The sequence below is a fragment of the Grammomys surdaster genome, unplaced genomic scaffold, assembly GCF_004785775.1.
Source record: "Grammomys surdaster isolate TR1022 unplaced genomic scaffold, NIH_TR_1.0 166, whole genome shotgun sequence".
Taxonomy (NCBI): Eukaryota; Metazoa; Chordata; class Mammalia; order Rodentia; family Muridae; genus Grammomys; species Grammomys surdaster.
Window position 1 is genome coordinate 8,479,573 of NW_021604614.1, and position 13,038 is coordinate 8,492,610.

Here is a 13,038-nt window from a genome sequence, read left to right on the forward strand (position 1 = left end):
TAGGGGTGCTGCCTGGAGCCACAGTCACGGGGTGGGACAGGAGATTCTCTGGTGACCCAAGGGTGGAGGAGGGGACAGGTCTGCAGATCAAAGCTCAGAAGGGGATGAAGTGGAAACTTAAGTGTTCTTAGGAAAGTCCGTTGGATGGTGTTTTGCTGGGGCAAACACGTGAAGGAACGTTTTGTTAAAGTGGACACAGATGTGAAATGCTGAGGCCGACTCGTGAAGGATCCTGTCACTGAAACAGACACAAGAGAGAGGCTGTTCTGCTAAAGCAAGCGGGTGAAAGGACACGTGATGAAGGATTCTTTGCTAAGGACATGCATGTATCAGTCTGCATAGTTGAACCACATTTGTGGGGACTCCATAGAGAGAAGTGAACCAAAAAACTTCTGGTGGTGTACTGCAGTTTCTTGCCACTTCTGCCAACTCAGGCTGATTGGCAAAGTGATGTCAGCTGAGACAGATGCACAAGCTGAGGCAAGACTCCTGCTGAGGCAAGGTACATGGAGGGTGCGTCATGTTTGGAGGGTATAAATAAGACTCCAGAGAGTGCCAGAGACAGAGCTTGCTGGTACAGCTAACTGTGTAAGCTTGTGGGTCTCTTGTCTTCGCTGATCTTTGCTTCCTTGAGAGAGGCACAGCCAAGAACTTCTCCTGGTGTCCCTCCTGTTTCCTCCTGCTGACTTGAGCTGAGGCTGAGGCTGAGGCCTGCCTGTCTCTGCTAGGTTGTGCCACTGCTGTTGCTAACCCAACTCTACCTAACTGGACTGCTGGTGTATCCGTGAAGTGTTTGCGAGTGGATCAAGCTGCCACTGCTAATCTGTGAACTGAACAGCCGATTTCCAGACAATCCATTTGGGAGTTGCTACAAAGACCCTTTCTAAACAGGTCCATTTCCCTTTATTTGTTTGTTTCTTAAAGTATAAGTTGATTGACTATTTTTAAGTATTTGTGTGTGTGTGTGTGTGTGTGTGTGTGTGTGTGCGCGTGTGTGTGTGTACATGTACATATATGCACTTTAATTTATTTCATTTTGTTTTAGTTAGTCAAGGTGTCACTTATACAGCTTTGGCTGGCCTGGAACTCAACTATATAGATGAGGCTAGCCCCAAACTCAGACTTCCATCTGCCTCTGCCTCCTAAGTGGTGGGATTAAAGGCATGCACCAACCATACCTAGGCTTTACTGACATTTTTAAAGTTCTGGGCAATTTATAAAGAATGTCTGCAGTGTCACAGTGGCCAGTGTGGGGCCTGGCTGTCACATTATCATGGCTGCTCCTTTCTTCCCATGCATAGCATCAGGTGCGCTCTGGTCACCTGTCAGGAGGACAGGCCCTTTACATCCTGCCAAAATTGATGTCACATAGAGTAACAGTAAGAAATGCCTCCCCATGGCACCCTGCCCTGGGAGAGGTGCCCATCTCATGGCCCCAGCTTCTTGGAGCTCTCGGGCACTCTCTAAAGCAGTGGTTCTCAACCTGTGGTCGTGACCCTGGCAGAGTGTCAAATGACCCTTTCACAGGGGTCGCCTAAGATTCTTGGAAAACACAGATGTTTGCATTACACTTTATAACAGCAGCAAAATGACAGTTATGAAGTAGCAACAAAATGATTTCTGTGATTGGGAGTCAGGGGTCACCACACCACGAGGAACGGTTTGAAAGGGTCGCGGCATTAGGAAGGTTGAGAACCACTGGGCTAAGGCTTTCAGAATCCACTAACTCAAGTGCACTTGATTCCGATAATTAAGGATGCCTTTGTTAACAAACAAGGCCAGATCATAGGCCACGCGCAGCTGCCGGGAACTCTGGTCAAAGGCACAGGTCTGTTTTTCTGCTCAAAAGTAGAAAGGTTGATTAAAAGTAGCTAATGAGGAAATAGGCTTCATGATAAAGAATAAAAAAAATGATGCTTCTTTCTTCCTCTTCACAAAGGACATTTCTCTTTGAAGCCTATTGTCTCATAAGGTGGGCTTTGGATCTGTTAAGTCATCTCTGCTACTTTTCCCTAGTTAAGAAGTGAAAACTTAGCCGGGCAGTGGTGGCGCACGCCTTTAATCCCAGCACTTGGGAGGCAGAGGCAGGCGGATTTCTGAGTTCAAGAGTTCGAGGTTAGCCTGGTCTACAGAGTGAGTTCTAGGACAGCCAGGGCTACACAGAGAAACCCTGTCTCCAAAAACCAAAAACCAAAAAAAAAAAAAAAAAAAGAAAGAAGAAGAAGTGAAAACTCGCATAAATAATTAAGATACATGGATTTTGTCTTCATGACTATCAAATTTAAATATGTTTATTACTAGCTAGCTTCTACTGCTGGAAGAAAAATGGATTAAGCATTTAAAACTATAAAAACTCAAGTAGGACGCCAGAGAGTGTCTTTTTTTTTTTTTCCTATAGTGTATCAGGAATAAAGTTGATGTGTTCTTATTCCTCTGTGGGACAGTAGTACTTCTCTACATATTTGCTTCAGGTGGTTCCAACCGCTGTGGCCATCTGAAAACATATAGAAAGTTCCAGAAATAAACAGCGTGTGCACTTTAAATTGTACACTCACTGGGTAGTGTGATGGAATATTGCTAGTCCAGATCACCCTGCCTGGTATATGAATCATCTCTGAAGCGTGTCTCTGCTGTGTATTGGGCCCTCCTGTTAATTCACTCGACGGTCACTTAATAGCTGTCTCTTTGATCAGACTCATTTTTACCCTGTTATCAAAGTTTTGGGTGTTCAAGTCACTGCCTGTTTTATTAATAACAGTGACTCAAATGTGATAGGCACTGACATGAGGTGGCATCAGGGCGTGAGAGCTGGAAGAGGGGTTAGCTGCAGTGCCATGCAGCTACACAGAAAGACTTAATGGACATGGGGTTGTTCAGTCTCTATTAGGAGTCAGGAAAGGATTCAAGAGGGTTTCAGTAGTCAGTCAACGGTCATTGCTAGGGATTGTACAAAGAGATGCCTCTGGGAGACTGGGATAACAGGGGACTACAATATTTGACAGATAGAAGGCAACAGTGAACTAGGTGTGTTAGCACATGCCCATGGTCATGGCATCATTCAGGAAGCAGAGGCAGAAAGATCATGAGTTCAAGTCTAGCCCGTGCTACAGAGGAAATTCTAGACCCGTGTCTATTAAATAGCAATTCCCATGGGAAAATTCATTACCTCGTATGTTAATCTAAAATGTGTAAGCAACAACAATAAAAACACAAAATCCTGTCTCCAAACAATATCTCCCCACCGCCAAATAGACCAGAAAAACAGACTACCTAAATCTATAAGCAGCTCAGAGGTTAAGAACACTGGCTGCTTTTCCCAAGGACCTGAATTTGGTTCCTAGCACCCACATGGCAGCTCACAACCATCCATAACTCCAGTTCCAGGGTAGACTTGGCTTTATCAGGCACTGTACTCATGTGGTCATAGTGTCTCCCTTATATGCACATAATTAAAAATAAATATTTTTAAAAATTCAAACCTAGACTGTCTTAGGGTTTTATTGCTGTGACAAAACACCAGGACCAAAAAGCAAGTTGGAGAGAAAAGGATGTATTTGGCTTCTACTTCCAGATCACAATCCATCATTGGAGGAAGTCAGGACAGGAACTCAGGCAGGGCTGGAACCTGGAGGCAGGAGCTGATGCAGAGGGATGCTGCTTACTGGCTTACTCCTCATGACTTGCTTGGCTTACCTGCTTATAAAACCCAGAACCATCAGCCCAGGGATGGTACCACCCACCACTGGCTGGGCCCTCCCTCATTGATCCATAATTGAGAAAATGCCTTATAGCAGGATCTCATGGAAGTGTTTTCTTAACTGAGGCTCCTTCCTCTTGGATGACTCTAGCTTGTGTCAAATTGACACACAAAACCAGCCAGTACATACACCAGTACTGTTGGAAGGCCAAGCTCCTCCCTGTGGGCTTCTGGAAGGCCTTACCAAGAGCCGACTTACCATTTTGTAAGCGATGAAGTCTGAAGCTGTGAATCTTCCCCCATAGAGTGTGAAGCCAGCAGGCTTTTTGCTTCCCTGTGATGAGCAGACCTGGTTCCGGGACCACTGACTGTTTAGATGGGCCTGAAACACAATATACCAGTGAGACATCTTCCTATGCTTGTTCTCCATGGTTTTGCCTTTTTTTTTTAAACCAAGTGTGTAAGTGCAGACCCCGTTCCCTTCAAACCTCCAACACGGCTCAAGTTCATTAGGTGGTGGGTCTTGTTGTCTAGCCAAGGAAGAAGAGAAGCAGAAGAGCCCAGGTTACAAAGTATCAAAATGGATACAGAGTAGCAAAATGGATACATAGGCAGTCGGGGTGGCTGGTTAGGTAGAATGTTTCCTAGCAGATAATGAAGTACTTTCCAGATAGATGGTAGACAAGCCGATGAGGCTGGGCTGTTGTGTTTATGAGCTGGGATTTTCTTGGCTGGCTAATACTCCATTCAACCTGAAACTCTGCCTTACTGTCCACCCTGGGACCATCGCTGTATGAGTGTCATGGCCGTCTTCCTGGACTGACTCCCCAGCATGCAGTTCACTAAAGATAGGCTACTCACAGTTCATGGGTTTCTTCCTGCTCTATCTTGATAGGAACTGTGTAAGTAGGTCAGGAGCAGCACCATGAGATCTAGTTCTCGACAGCTTTTGGAAGCCTGGGCTACACGGCAGCAGCCGAACCTTCTTTTGTCATAGCTCTTGGGCGGTAGGTAAGCAACTGCAGCTGTGTGTAGCTTCCTCAAGATGTCTGTGGAATGCTGGCACCAGGGGTGTTCATTTGGCTATTTGATTGATTGCTCTTTGTTCTAGGCAGCCTGCCCACCAAGAAAGGACCTATGGGCTATATCCATTAGGAAACCAAATCACCTCAATCCCCAATGTCTTAGCTTATTTAAAGGAATATGTGCATCTGAACGAATGCTTACAATTTATTAGTGTCAATATGATGTTTTGCACTGCTCAGTATTGCTTAACTTAGGCCGGATGACCCAGGAAGAGGTAGAGCTACCTCATTTATTGACTGTAAAAAAAAATGCATTGTAGATAGAGGGCAGATAGAAAACATATCTGCTTGCTTGTTTACTTACACATGCATGTAATTATTTAATATGCATGTGTATCCATGCATGCACATATCTGTACGCATGTAATGGAGGCATGAGGCCATTTTTGGATGTTGTTCCTCATATAATCTACTTTGATTTTGAAATGAGGTCACTCACCTGTCTGGAGCTTGTGGAGTAGGTTAGGCTAGCTCATCTGTAAGCCCCAGGGATCTGCCTGTCTCTGCCTCCCCATTACTGGGATTGCAGGTGTGTGTCACCATGCCCAGCCTGTCTCTGCTTCCCTAATGCTGAGATTACAGATGTGCACTACCATACCTGGCTTTTGTGTGAGCTCTGGGGAATTGAACTCAGGTCTGCTCGCTTGTGTGGCAAGCACGTTAATGGCTGAGCCACCTTTGTAGAGCCACCTGTATACAGTGATGGTCTCACTGCCTTGTGGAGATGGGTTATGTGTGTATTTTTTCTCCTGAAGGTTTCCTGTCCCAGGTGTAGACTGGGGCAGATCAGGAGGTGTAGCTTGCCCTCCCTGATGGTTCTCAGATGGCTTTTTTCCTGCAGACTCCTTCTTTCTGCTGGTGGTGGTCTGCTGTCTCCTCTGCAGACACAGATTTCTTCCCATCCCTTTGTTAATGGGCCTCCACTTCTGTCACAGAAATGCTAAGTGATGCAGAAACATGTCAGCCCCAAAGTCCCAGCAAGCACCTCTACCCCCAGAACAGCCAAAGAATACCAGATCTTCCTCCTCTAGGTGGCTGAGATGTTGTGCAACTTACAAATTATTGTTTCTCCCTTTTATGTGGCAGTAGAATCAAAAATTCAAAACCAGTGTTGGCTTTATAGTGAGTGAAGGCTCATCCTGGACTATGTGAGAGTTTATCTTAAAAACAAAGCAATCAATCAAACAGAGGTGTGGGGATAGTAATGTCACATGCCCGGTCTGTGGCTCCCGTCAGAATATTTACCTTTCTGAATCCCTAATGATTAGATAAAGCTGTTGTTGCTGGGATAAAATACTAGCAAAAACAACTTAAAAAAGGAAAGTTTACTTTACTCCCCATTGAGGGTTCAGTCCATCATGGTGGGGAAGGCATGGCGGCAGGAGCTGTGGGACAGCTAGTTACATTGTATCCAGTCAGGAAACAGAAATGGCTGCCGGTGCTCCTTTTGCTTTCTCTGTTTGTTTATTCTGAGACAGGGTCTCAGTATGTAGCCCTGGCTGCCCTGGAACTCACCATGTGGCCCAAGCTGCCGGGGAATCTGTCTGAACCACTCAAGTGCTCGGATTAGAGCTGTACACCACTACACCCAGTCTCATTTTCTCGATTTCATATAATCTAGGTTCCTAGCTCATGGGAGGGTGTTGCCCATATTCAGGATGGGTCTTTCCTCCTTAACTAAACCTGTCTTGAAACATCCTCACAGACTCACCCTGAGATACATCTCCATGGTGATTCTAAATCCTGCCAAGTTGACTGGTCAAAATTAACCACCGTACCAGTCTTATCCAGTTCTCTTGTATTTGTTTATTAGCAGTGTGACTTAGGGACTCTGATAATGCCTATATTTACAAGTGGGGGAACCCAGTTTGCTCCAGCCTCCTGTAGTTGCCTGGTTCGGATTCTAGCTCTCAGACTCTGGAGGCTCAGCTGGCAGCTGTGTTAGTAAATATAATCTCATGTCACACCTCCCTTGCTGGTCTTTGCCAGTAGTGCCACATGCATAAGTTTTTGTTTTCGTTCATGTCATATCTTAGCACATACTTTGCCCTGGTGTCTACTCTCTTAAGAGTCACCATGCAAGCATCAAAGTCATATATTTAATGCCTTCCCAGGGTGAGGTTCAATACTGCTTCAGAGCACTAGTCCTTGGTTCCCAAACCCGGTTATCCTTACCTCACCCAGCAGCCGGCTGGAGGCAGTGGGCTCCTTTCCCAGTGACTCAGATGGAACCTGCTTTAGATTGACAGCTGATTTGGTGGCGGCATCAGAGAAATCTCTCAGGAGAGTATAGAGTTGGAGCCCAGACAATTGATGTTGGTGTGGCTGCATGCCAGGAAGGTCACCTTGTGAGCTATAGAGTAGACCCATGAAGCAGAGGGAGCTATATGTGTAAGTACAAAGGAGGAGACAGGGAGCTGGGCTAGCGGTTATGAATACTGGCTGTTCTTGCAGAGGACCGTGTTCCTAGCACCCACATAGCGCCTCACAGCTGTAACTCCAGCACTAGGAGATCTGATGCCCTCTTCTAGCCTCTGAGGGCACTACTCTCCTCTCTTTCTCTCCTCTCTCTCTCTCTTTCTTTCTCTTTCTCTCTCTCTCACACACACATATCATTAAAAAAAAAAAGCAGGATGGAAGTATTCTCTAAGGAGAAAGAAAACGTATCTCATGGTGGACCTGTGTAAGATGGCGTCTGGGCTGTATGGTCAGGGATGAACTGTCATTCCTTCAGGACCGTTGGTTAAGGTCTTCTTGATTCTGCCTCTCCCTGGCATCACCAAGCTCATTCTGAGGCCAGCACTCAGTAGGTCTGCAGTCGGCCCCTCCCCCTTCCATTTTGCAATCACAGTAACCTACTGTGCCAGATGGCTGTATTTCTTGCTGTCCCCGTGACCAGCTGAGAGCATTGGAGACATGAAGACCACCCCACGTCCCTCAGGCTGGGAAGTTGTGTGACTGTGATTTGAACAAATTACACTCAGGAAGGCTCTGTGTTCTTTCCAATACAGCCTTATGTGGCACTATTCTGTACCACAATGTAGAGTTACATTTTATCGATGTATTGGTTTTCATATAGGGTACTGGGTTTCATAAGGGTATTTTATGCTGGTAGGCAATGTCCTCTGAGTATGTATCCTTTATGCCCTCCACCTACCACATCACCTCATCCTTCCCAGACTGCTTCACTCCTAGCACGTGTCATAGGCACACATATGCTCTGACATAATATCTAGGACCTGCCTTAATGTGCATAGTATGATCCTCCCCCAGGTACTTCCACTTTCCAGCAAATGACACAGTCTTGTTCTTCACGGCTGAGCCACATCCCATATGATGAGGTAGAATCTTTTCTTTTTTTGGCATTCTGCTGTTAATGGACACCCAGGTTGCTCCTGGAACAGCCCTTATGAGCATTAAGACAATAAATACAGGCACGCAATATATCTGTTGACTAAATGCTCCAAGGTGGTAAGGCTGGGTCATGTGGTAGGCCTCTTTTGTTAGGGTCTGGAGAGCTTTCATGCTGATTTCCATGGTGGCTGTACTCAGTTACAGGAACCATCCTGGTACCCACTGGCTTGGTTTGGTCTAGATCTTCCTCGGCCCAGACAATTCCCCCTGCCCATCTTTAGGATGCTCCCCACAAACCCTCCTGCCACATGAGCCTTCTCTCTGTTCCTGGGAGTGCTTACACTTACTCCTACCACAGGACCTTTGCACCCGTTCTTCCTGGAACCGAGTACCTTCTTTCCTCCCTAAGCTAGTTCCTTCTGGAAAGCCAGTGTGTCCTTCCATGGAGAAGTATTCCTGGGTCCCTTGAGGCCAGTACCACCCTGCCCTGGCCTGCATTTCCATGCAGCTCCCTGAGTTGTCTGGTCTGCTTAACTGTCGTGGTTTGTGCCTCTGCCATACCCTGTCAACTTGCTCACTGTGTCTGGATGTCAGATGAAGGGCTGGCTGTGCTTTCCTCATTGGGCTATTTCATGAGGATGGATTTCCCTGGGGAAGGGGGTTTGTGTTCCCCAAAGGCCATTTGTATCCAGGATGCGTGGGTAACAAGAAGTGGCTGCTTCCCAGAGAAGTGGCCTGTGTTCCCTCAGGCTGGCTCTAACAAACCCCTGACTTCTTCCCTGAACCACTCTGCCATACAGGGATGAAAAGGGTTCTGTTTACCCTGGCTTCCTTTCCCCCAGTGCATCAGCAATGAATCTTGTGCCCTCTGTCAATGTTCACAACTTCTCACCTCCCCGTAGACCCTGAGAAAGAGAGACGGTGAGCAGAGATGTCTACAGCAGGCTCTGCTCAAATGCACCCGACTTCCGCTTCACAGGGTCCTAGGACCTGGGCTCAGCCAGCCTTGGGAAAAACTAAAAGGGCAGCTGGCCCTCCTGCTCTCAGCTGCTTTCAGTGTCTCCTTTCAGAGTGGCTGCGTCTCTCCACTTCCTGCCCTGCTTTTTAGAGACATGTAGGGTCTGTTATCAGGAGAGATGGAGGCAGTTGGCAGACACTAACTCACTGGGTCACACATACTAAGTGGCTGGACGGTTCTGTTCCAGAGGTGTCTGCAGAGAGACTGAGACTGGTGGATCATGGGAAACTCACACAGCTGTGCCCTAAGTAGGATGTGCTTTCCCTAAACAACATCAGGATCTAGACGGCTGAGCTTGAAAGGCATAATGACTCTGTTCAAAATAACTGAGTTTCCTCCTACACCATGCAAGGATATTTGCAAATTATTATTGTTTTTCAGTCAGGGTCTCATATGGTCTGGGCAGGCTGCAGATTTGCTATGTAGCCAAGGATGACTTTAAACTTCTGATCCTCTTGCCTCTGCCTCTCCAGTGTTGGGATTAAAGGCATGCCCTACCATGTGTAGTTTATGTGATGCTGACAACTGAGCCCGGGCTTTGTGCATACTAGGCAAGCATTCTATCAGTTGAGCTACACCCCAATTCCACGAATTTAAAGACCAAATTCCTTACAAAATATAGAATCCATTTCATTTAATTAAAACAAATACAAGTTGTTTTCTAAAAGAGTTTTGCTTCTTTTTCCCCCTCTGTGAAAGCCTCAAATTATATGAACTGAATTTCTCATGCATATCTAACGGCTAAATTCTTTGGGTAAGAAATGACTTAGCTAGTTCTGTTAGGTTTGTACCAACTGCGAGCTGTGTACTTCTGAAAGAGGCTGAGATAGAGAGATAGTATCTCACACAGAAATGATTATAGCCTTCACTGAGGAAAAAAAAAAACGAAGCGTGTGCCATCACAAATCATAGACAGGTGCATCTGTGCTCTACATGCCTCAGTTTCCTTATCTGGTAAATGGGATTTTCTTTGATTCAGTTGGGTAAAGTGACTGTGGGACAAGCATGAGAACCTGAGAATGATCTCCTGGATCTTGGAACATAAACAGGTGTGGCTGTGAGCTGGAACCCCAGCACCAGGACACATAGACAGGAGCATCTTCCCAGGGTCTGCCCACTGCCTGGGAAGTATAGAAGAATCAGGGAGCTCCAGGTTGAGTGAGAGCCTCTGTCCCAAAAGATGAGCAAGTGAGGAAGACAGCTGGCATCGATCTTCACAGGCCTGCACACACTTATGAGTATTCACGCACCTATGCACATTCACGTATCTACCTGCACATGGATGAATAAACTGAGCCAAATGATGCAATAAGCTGTCATCTCCACAGTGTGCGTGGGGGCGTGGCTGATTGGCATCGCTAGCCATCAGGTAACCTATACTCAGAGTGTGTAGAAACGTCTTTCTGTCTGTGGCAGTGTCCTCTGCCTTTGGCTATGCAAGGTGGACTTTGTACTCCTTCATTGCTTTTGAGACCCCTGTGTGGTTAGGAATTTAGCGGCATGCGTAAGCAAAAGACTATTCGGGAGCACCCGTGTGGCCTGGCTTTGCAAGTGGTTCAGTGGCTGGGGAATGGTCAATTACTGTCCCCTCTGCACTGTCTGAGGATCATATCACATGCCGGACAGTGATCAGAACTGCCCCGCTGGTGAATGCCAGAGCTAGGATTTGAACTCTCGTCCTGTTCTGCCTCCACGAAACAATCAATTAACACCCTCTCTGCCTGGGGATCTAAAATGCCCAGCAGGGAGGACCAATCCTTCATAAGATCAGTGCGCTGATATATAGTGGGTTGTGGGTCTGTGTTCGGAGAGAGTAACATACCACTCAATATGGCTGCTCCTGCACCAGCCTCTGCCTACAGAGCCCCGGGATGATCTTGAGAGAGATGGGAGGCAAGGATGGTTGTGTCCCTTGGGGCCTCAGTGCTGTTGAACATAGTAAGAAGCCAGCTCCCCAGACAAAGGCTCCCTTCACTGGTTTTAGGCATTCCAGCAACCAAGAGACTGTTGTGCTTAGCAAGGTGCCTAAATGCTGTATGCATGACCACACATGCATTTACACACACAGACACAGAGACACACAGACACACAGACACACACACACACACACACGAACACATGCACATATGCCACTATACACATGCATCCATGCACACACAGACACATGCATGCATGTACACATATGTACACACAAATAGAGCTGAAACAAGAACCTCCTACCCCCGCCAGAGGTTCTGTGGTATGTGCTTGCACTGTGGAACCGTCCCTGCTGCCAGGATAAAGCCTGCAGGGATGACAGAGGCCTTGCTGGTTGGCTGGTGGGTATGGTCAGCATCCCTTTATAATGATTCCCCAGGAACAGTTAAGTCCAGAGTGTTTTCCCACGAGGCCCCATCATTATCTCCTGTGTGACAAAAAGGTTGTCACTGCCCTGGACAAAGCCATCTTGGAAGGCAGCCTTCCATTCTCAGGCATTCTAGAGGTGTCAAGGAATGCCTGTTGGATGGAGCCCGAGGGTGGGGCCACAGCCTGCAACCTGTGAGCGCTCCCACCTCAGTCCCTACAGTGTGCTTCTTACATAATTCAAGGCTCTTCTCTTCAGGCTGCGAGTCTGCAGGCTATTTCTCCCTCGAGCCACGGCCGTGCAGACAGCCCCCATGCCCCACACACACCATCCTCAAGGCGAGTACGAGAGCTTCTCAAAGATAATTGGAAACAAATGTGATTTTTTTCTCTTTACCTGGGAATGGTAGACATGGGCTGTCAAGCAGAGAGGCAAGCCACTTGAGCCTTGGCGTGAGGAAAATCCTCAATAATTCTGCGTTGTCTCGTGGGTATGAGGCTGCACTGGGATAAGAACAATGGATGGCCCCATTTGTCTGTGGCTAGGGCAGAGTACGGGTATGTTTTCCCAGCTTGGTCGAGGGAGGCTGTGGCTAGCAGCTGACACTAGGCTCTGACCCTGTGACTACCATGATCTTCAGTGATGGCCACCTTGTGTTGATGCTTTACAGGCCTTTGGTGGCTTACGTAAAGTTACTGTTTACTAGGATGGCCACACACACAAACACACAAACACACAAACACACAAACACACGCACACACACACACAACATCATGGATGATGATGGGGGTTGTGGAGAAACTGGAAAACGTGTGATGCTGATATGGAGTGGGTTTGGGGTTTCTTCAAAAGAAAAAGTCAGTAACAGGCCTGGGTTGATAGCTCCCACCATAGACTGCATGGCTTGTAAGCAGGAGGACTCTGGTTTGACCCCTAGGATCCTGTAAAGAAGCTGGGCATGGTGGCATGCAGTTGTAATCCCAGCACTGGGGAAGCAGATGCAGGCAGATGTTTGGGACTCACTGACCACCCAGCCCATGAGAGGCATCGTCTCTAAAACCAAGTTGGAAAGTGCCTGAGGGATGAGCTGAATTCTGGCCTCTACCTGCATGGTCACACACATATACTTACACACATAAGCTCAAGTGGAAACATGTAGCCACCCATACATATATATGCACACACAGACATATAGATGCATGTAGACATGTGAATACATGCACATACATTCATGCATACACATACGTATCGAGATACATGTCCCATGCATGTATGCATGAGTGTATACACACACTATACATACACACACACACACACACACACACACACACACACACGCTTCTTTCCCACCAGGCAGATGTCGTTGATCTCTTAGTAGCTGTTTGTAGTGAAACTCTGTAGTCTGTCTGTGTGTAACATGAGATAGCTGTGGGAGAAAGGCCTGCAATTTGCTCAGCTCTTTTTAAATTCTTTTCCCGGTGTGTTGAAGTAATTTTGCTTTTCAACCTTTCCTGACCCTACAGTGGTGTTGTTTTGATTT

At 46.9% G+C, this 13,038-nt stretch overlaps 1 protein-coding gene across 1 annotated transcript in view; it reads left to right on the forward strand.

Annotated features, from left to right (window-relative positions):
• Positions 1-13,038, forward strand: part of Tmem132d (transmembrane protein 132D) — a 626,423-nt gene that overhangs the window by 87,586 nt on the left and 525,799 nt on the right. The gene's annotated exons all lie outside the window — the stretch shown is intronic.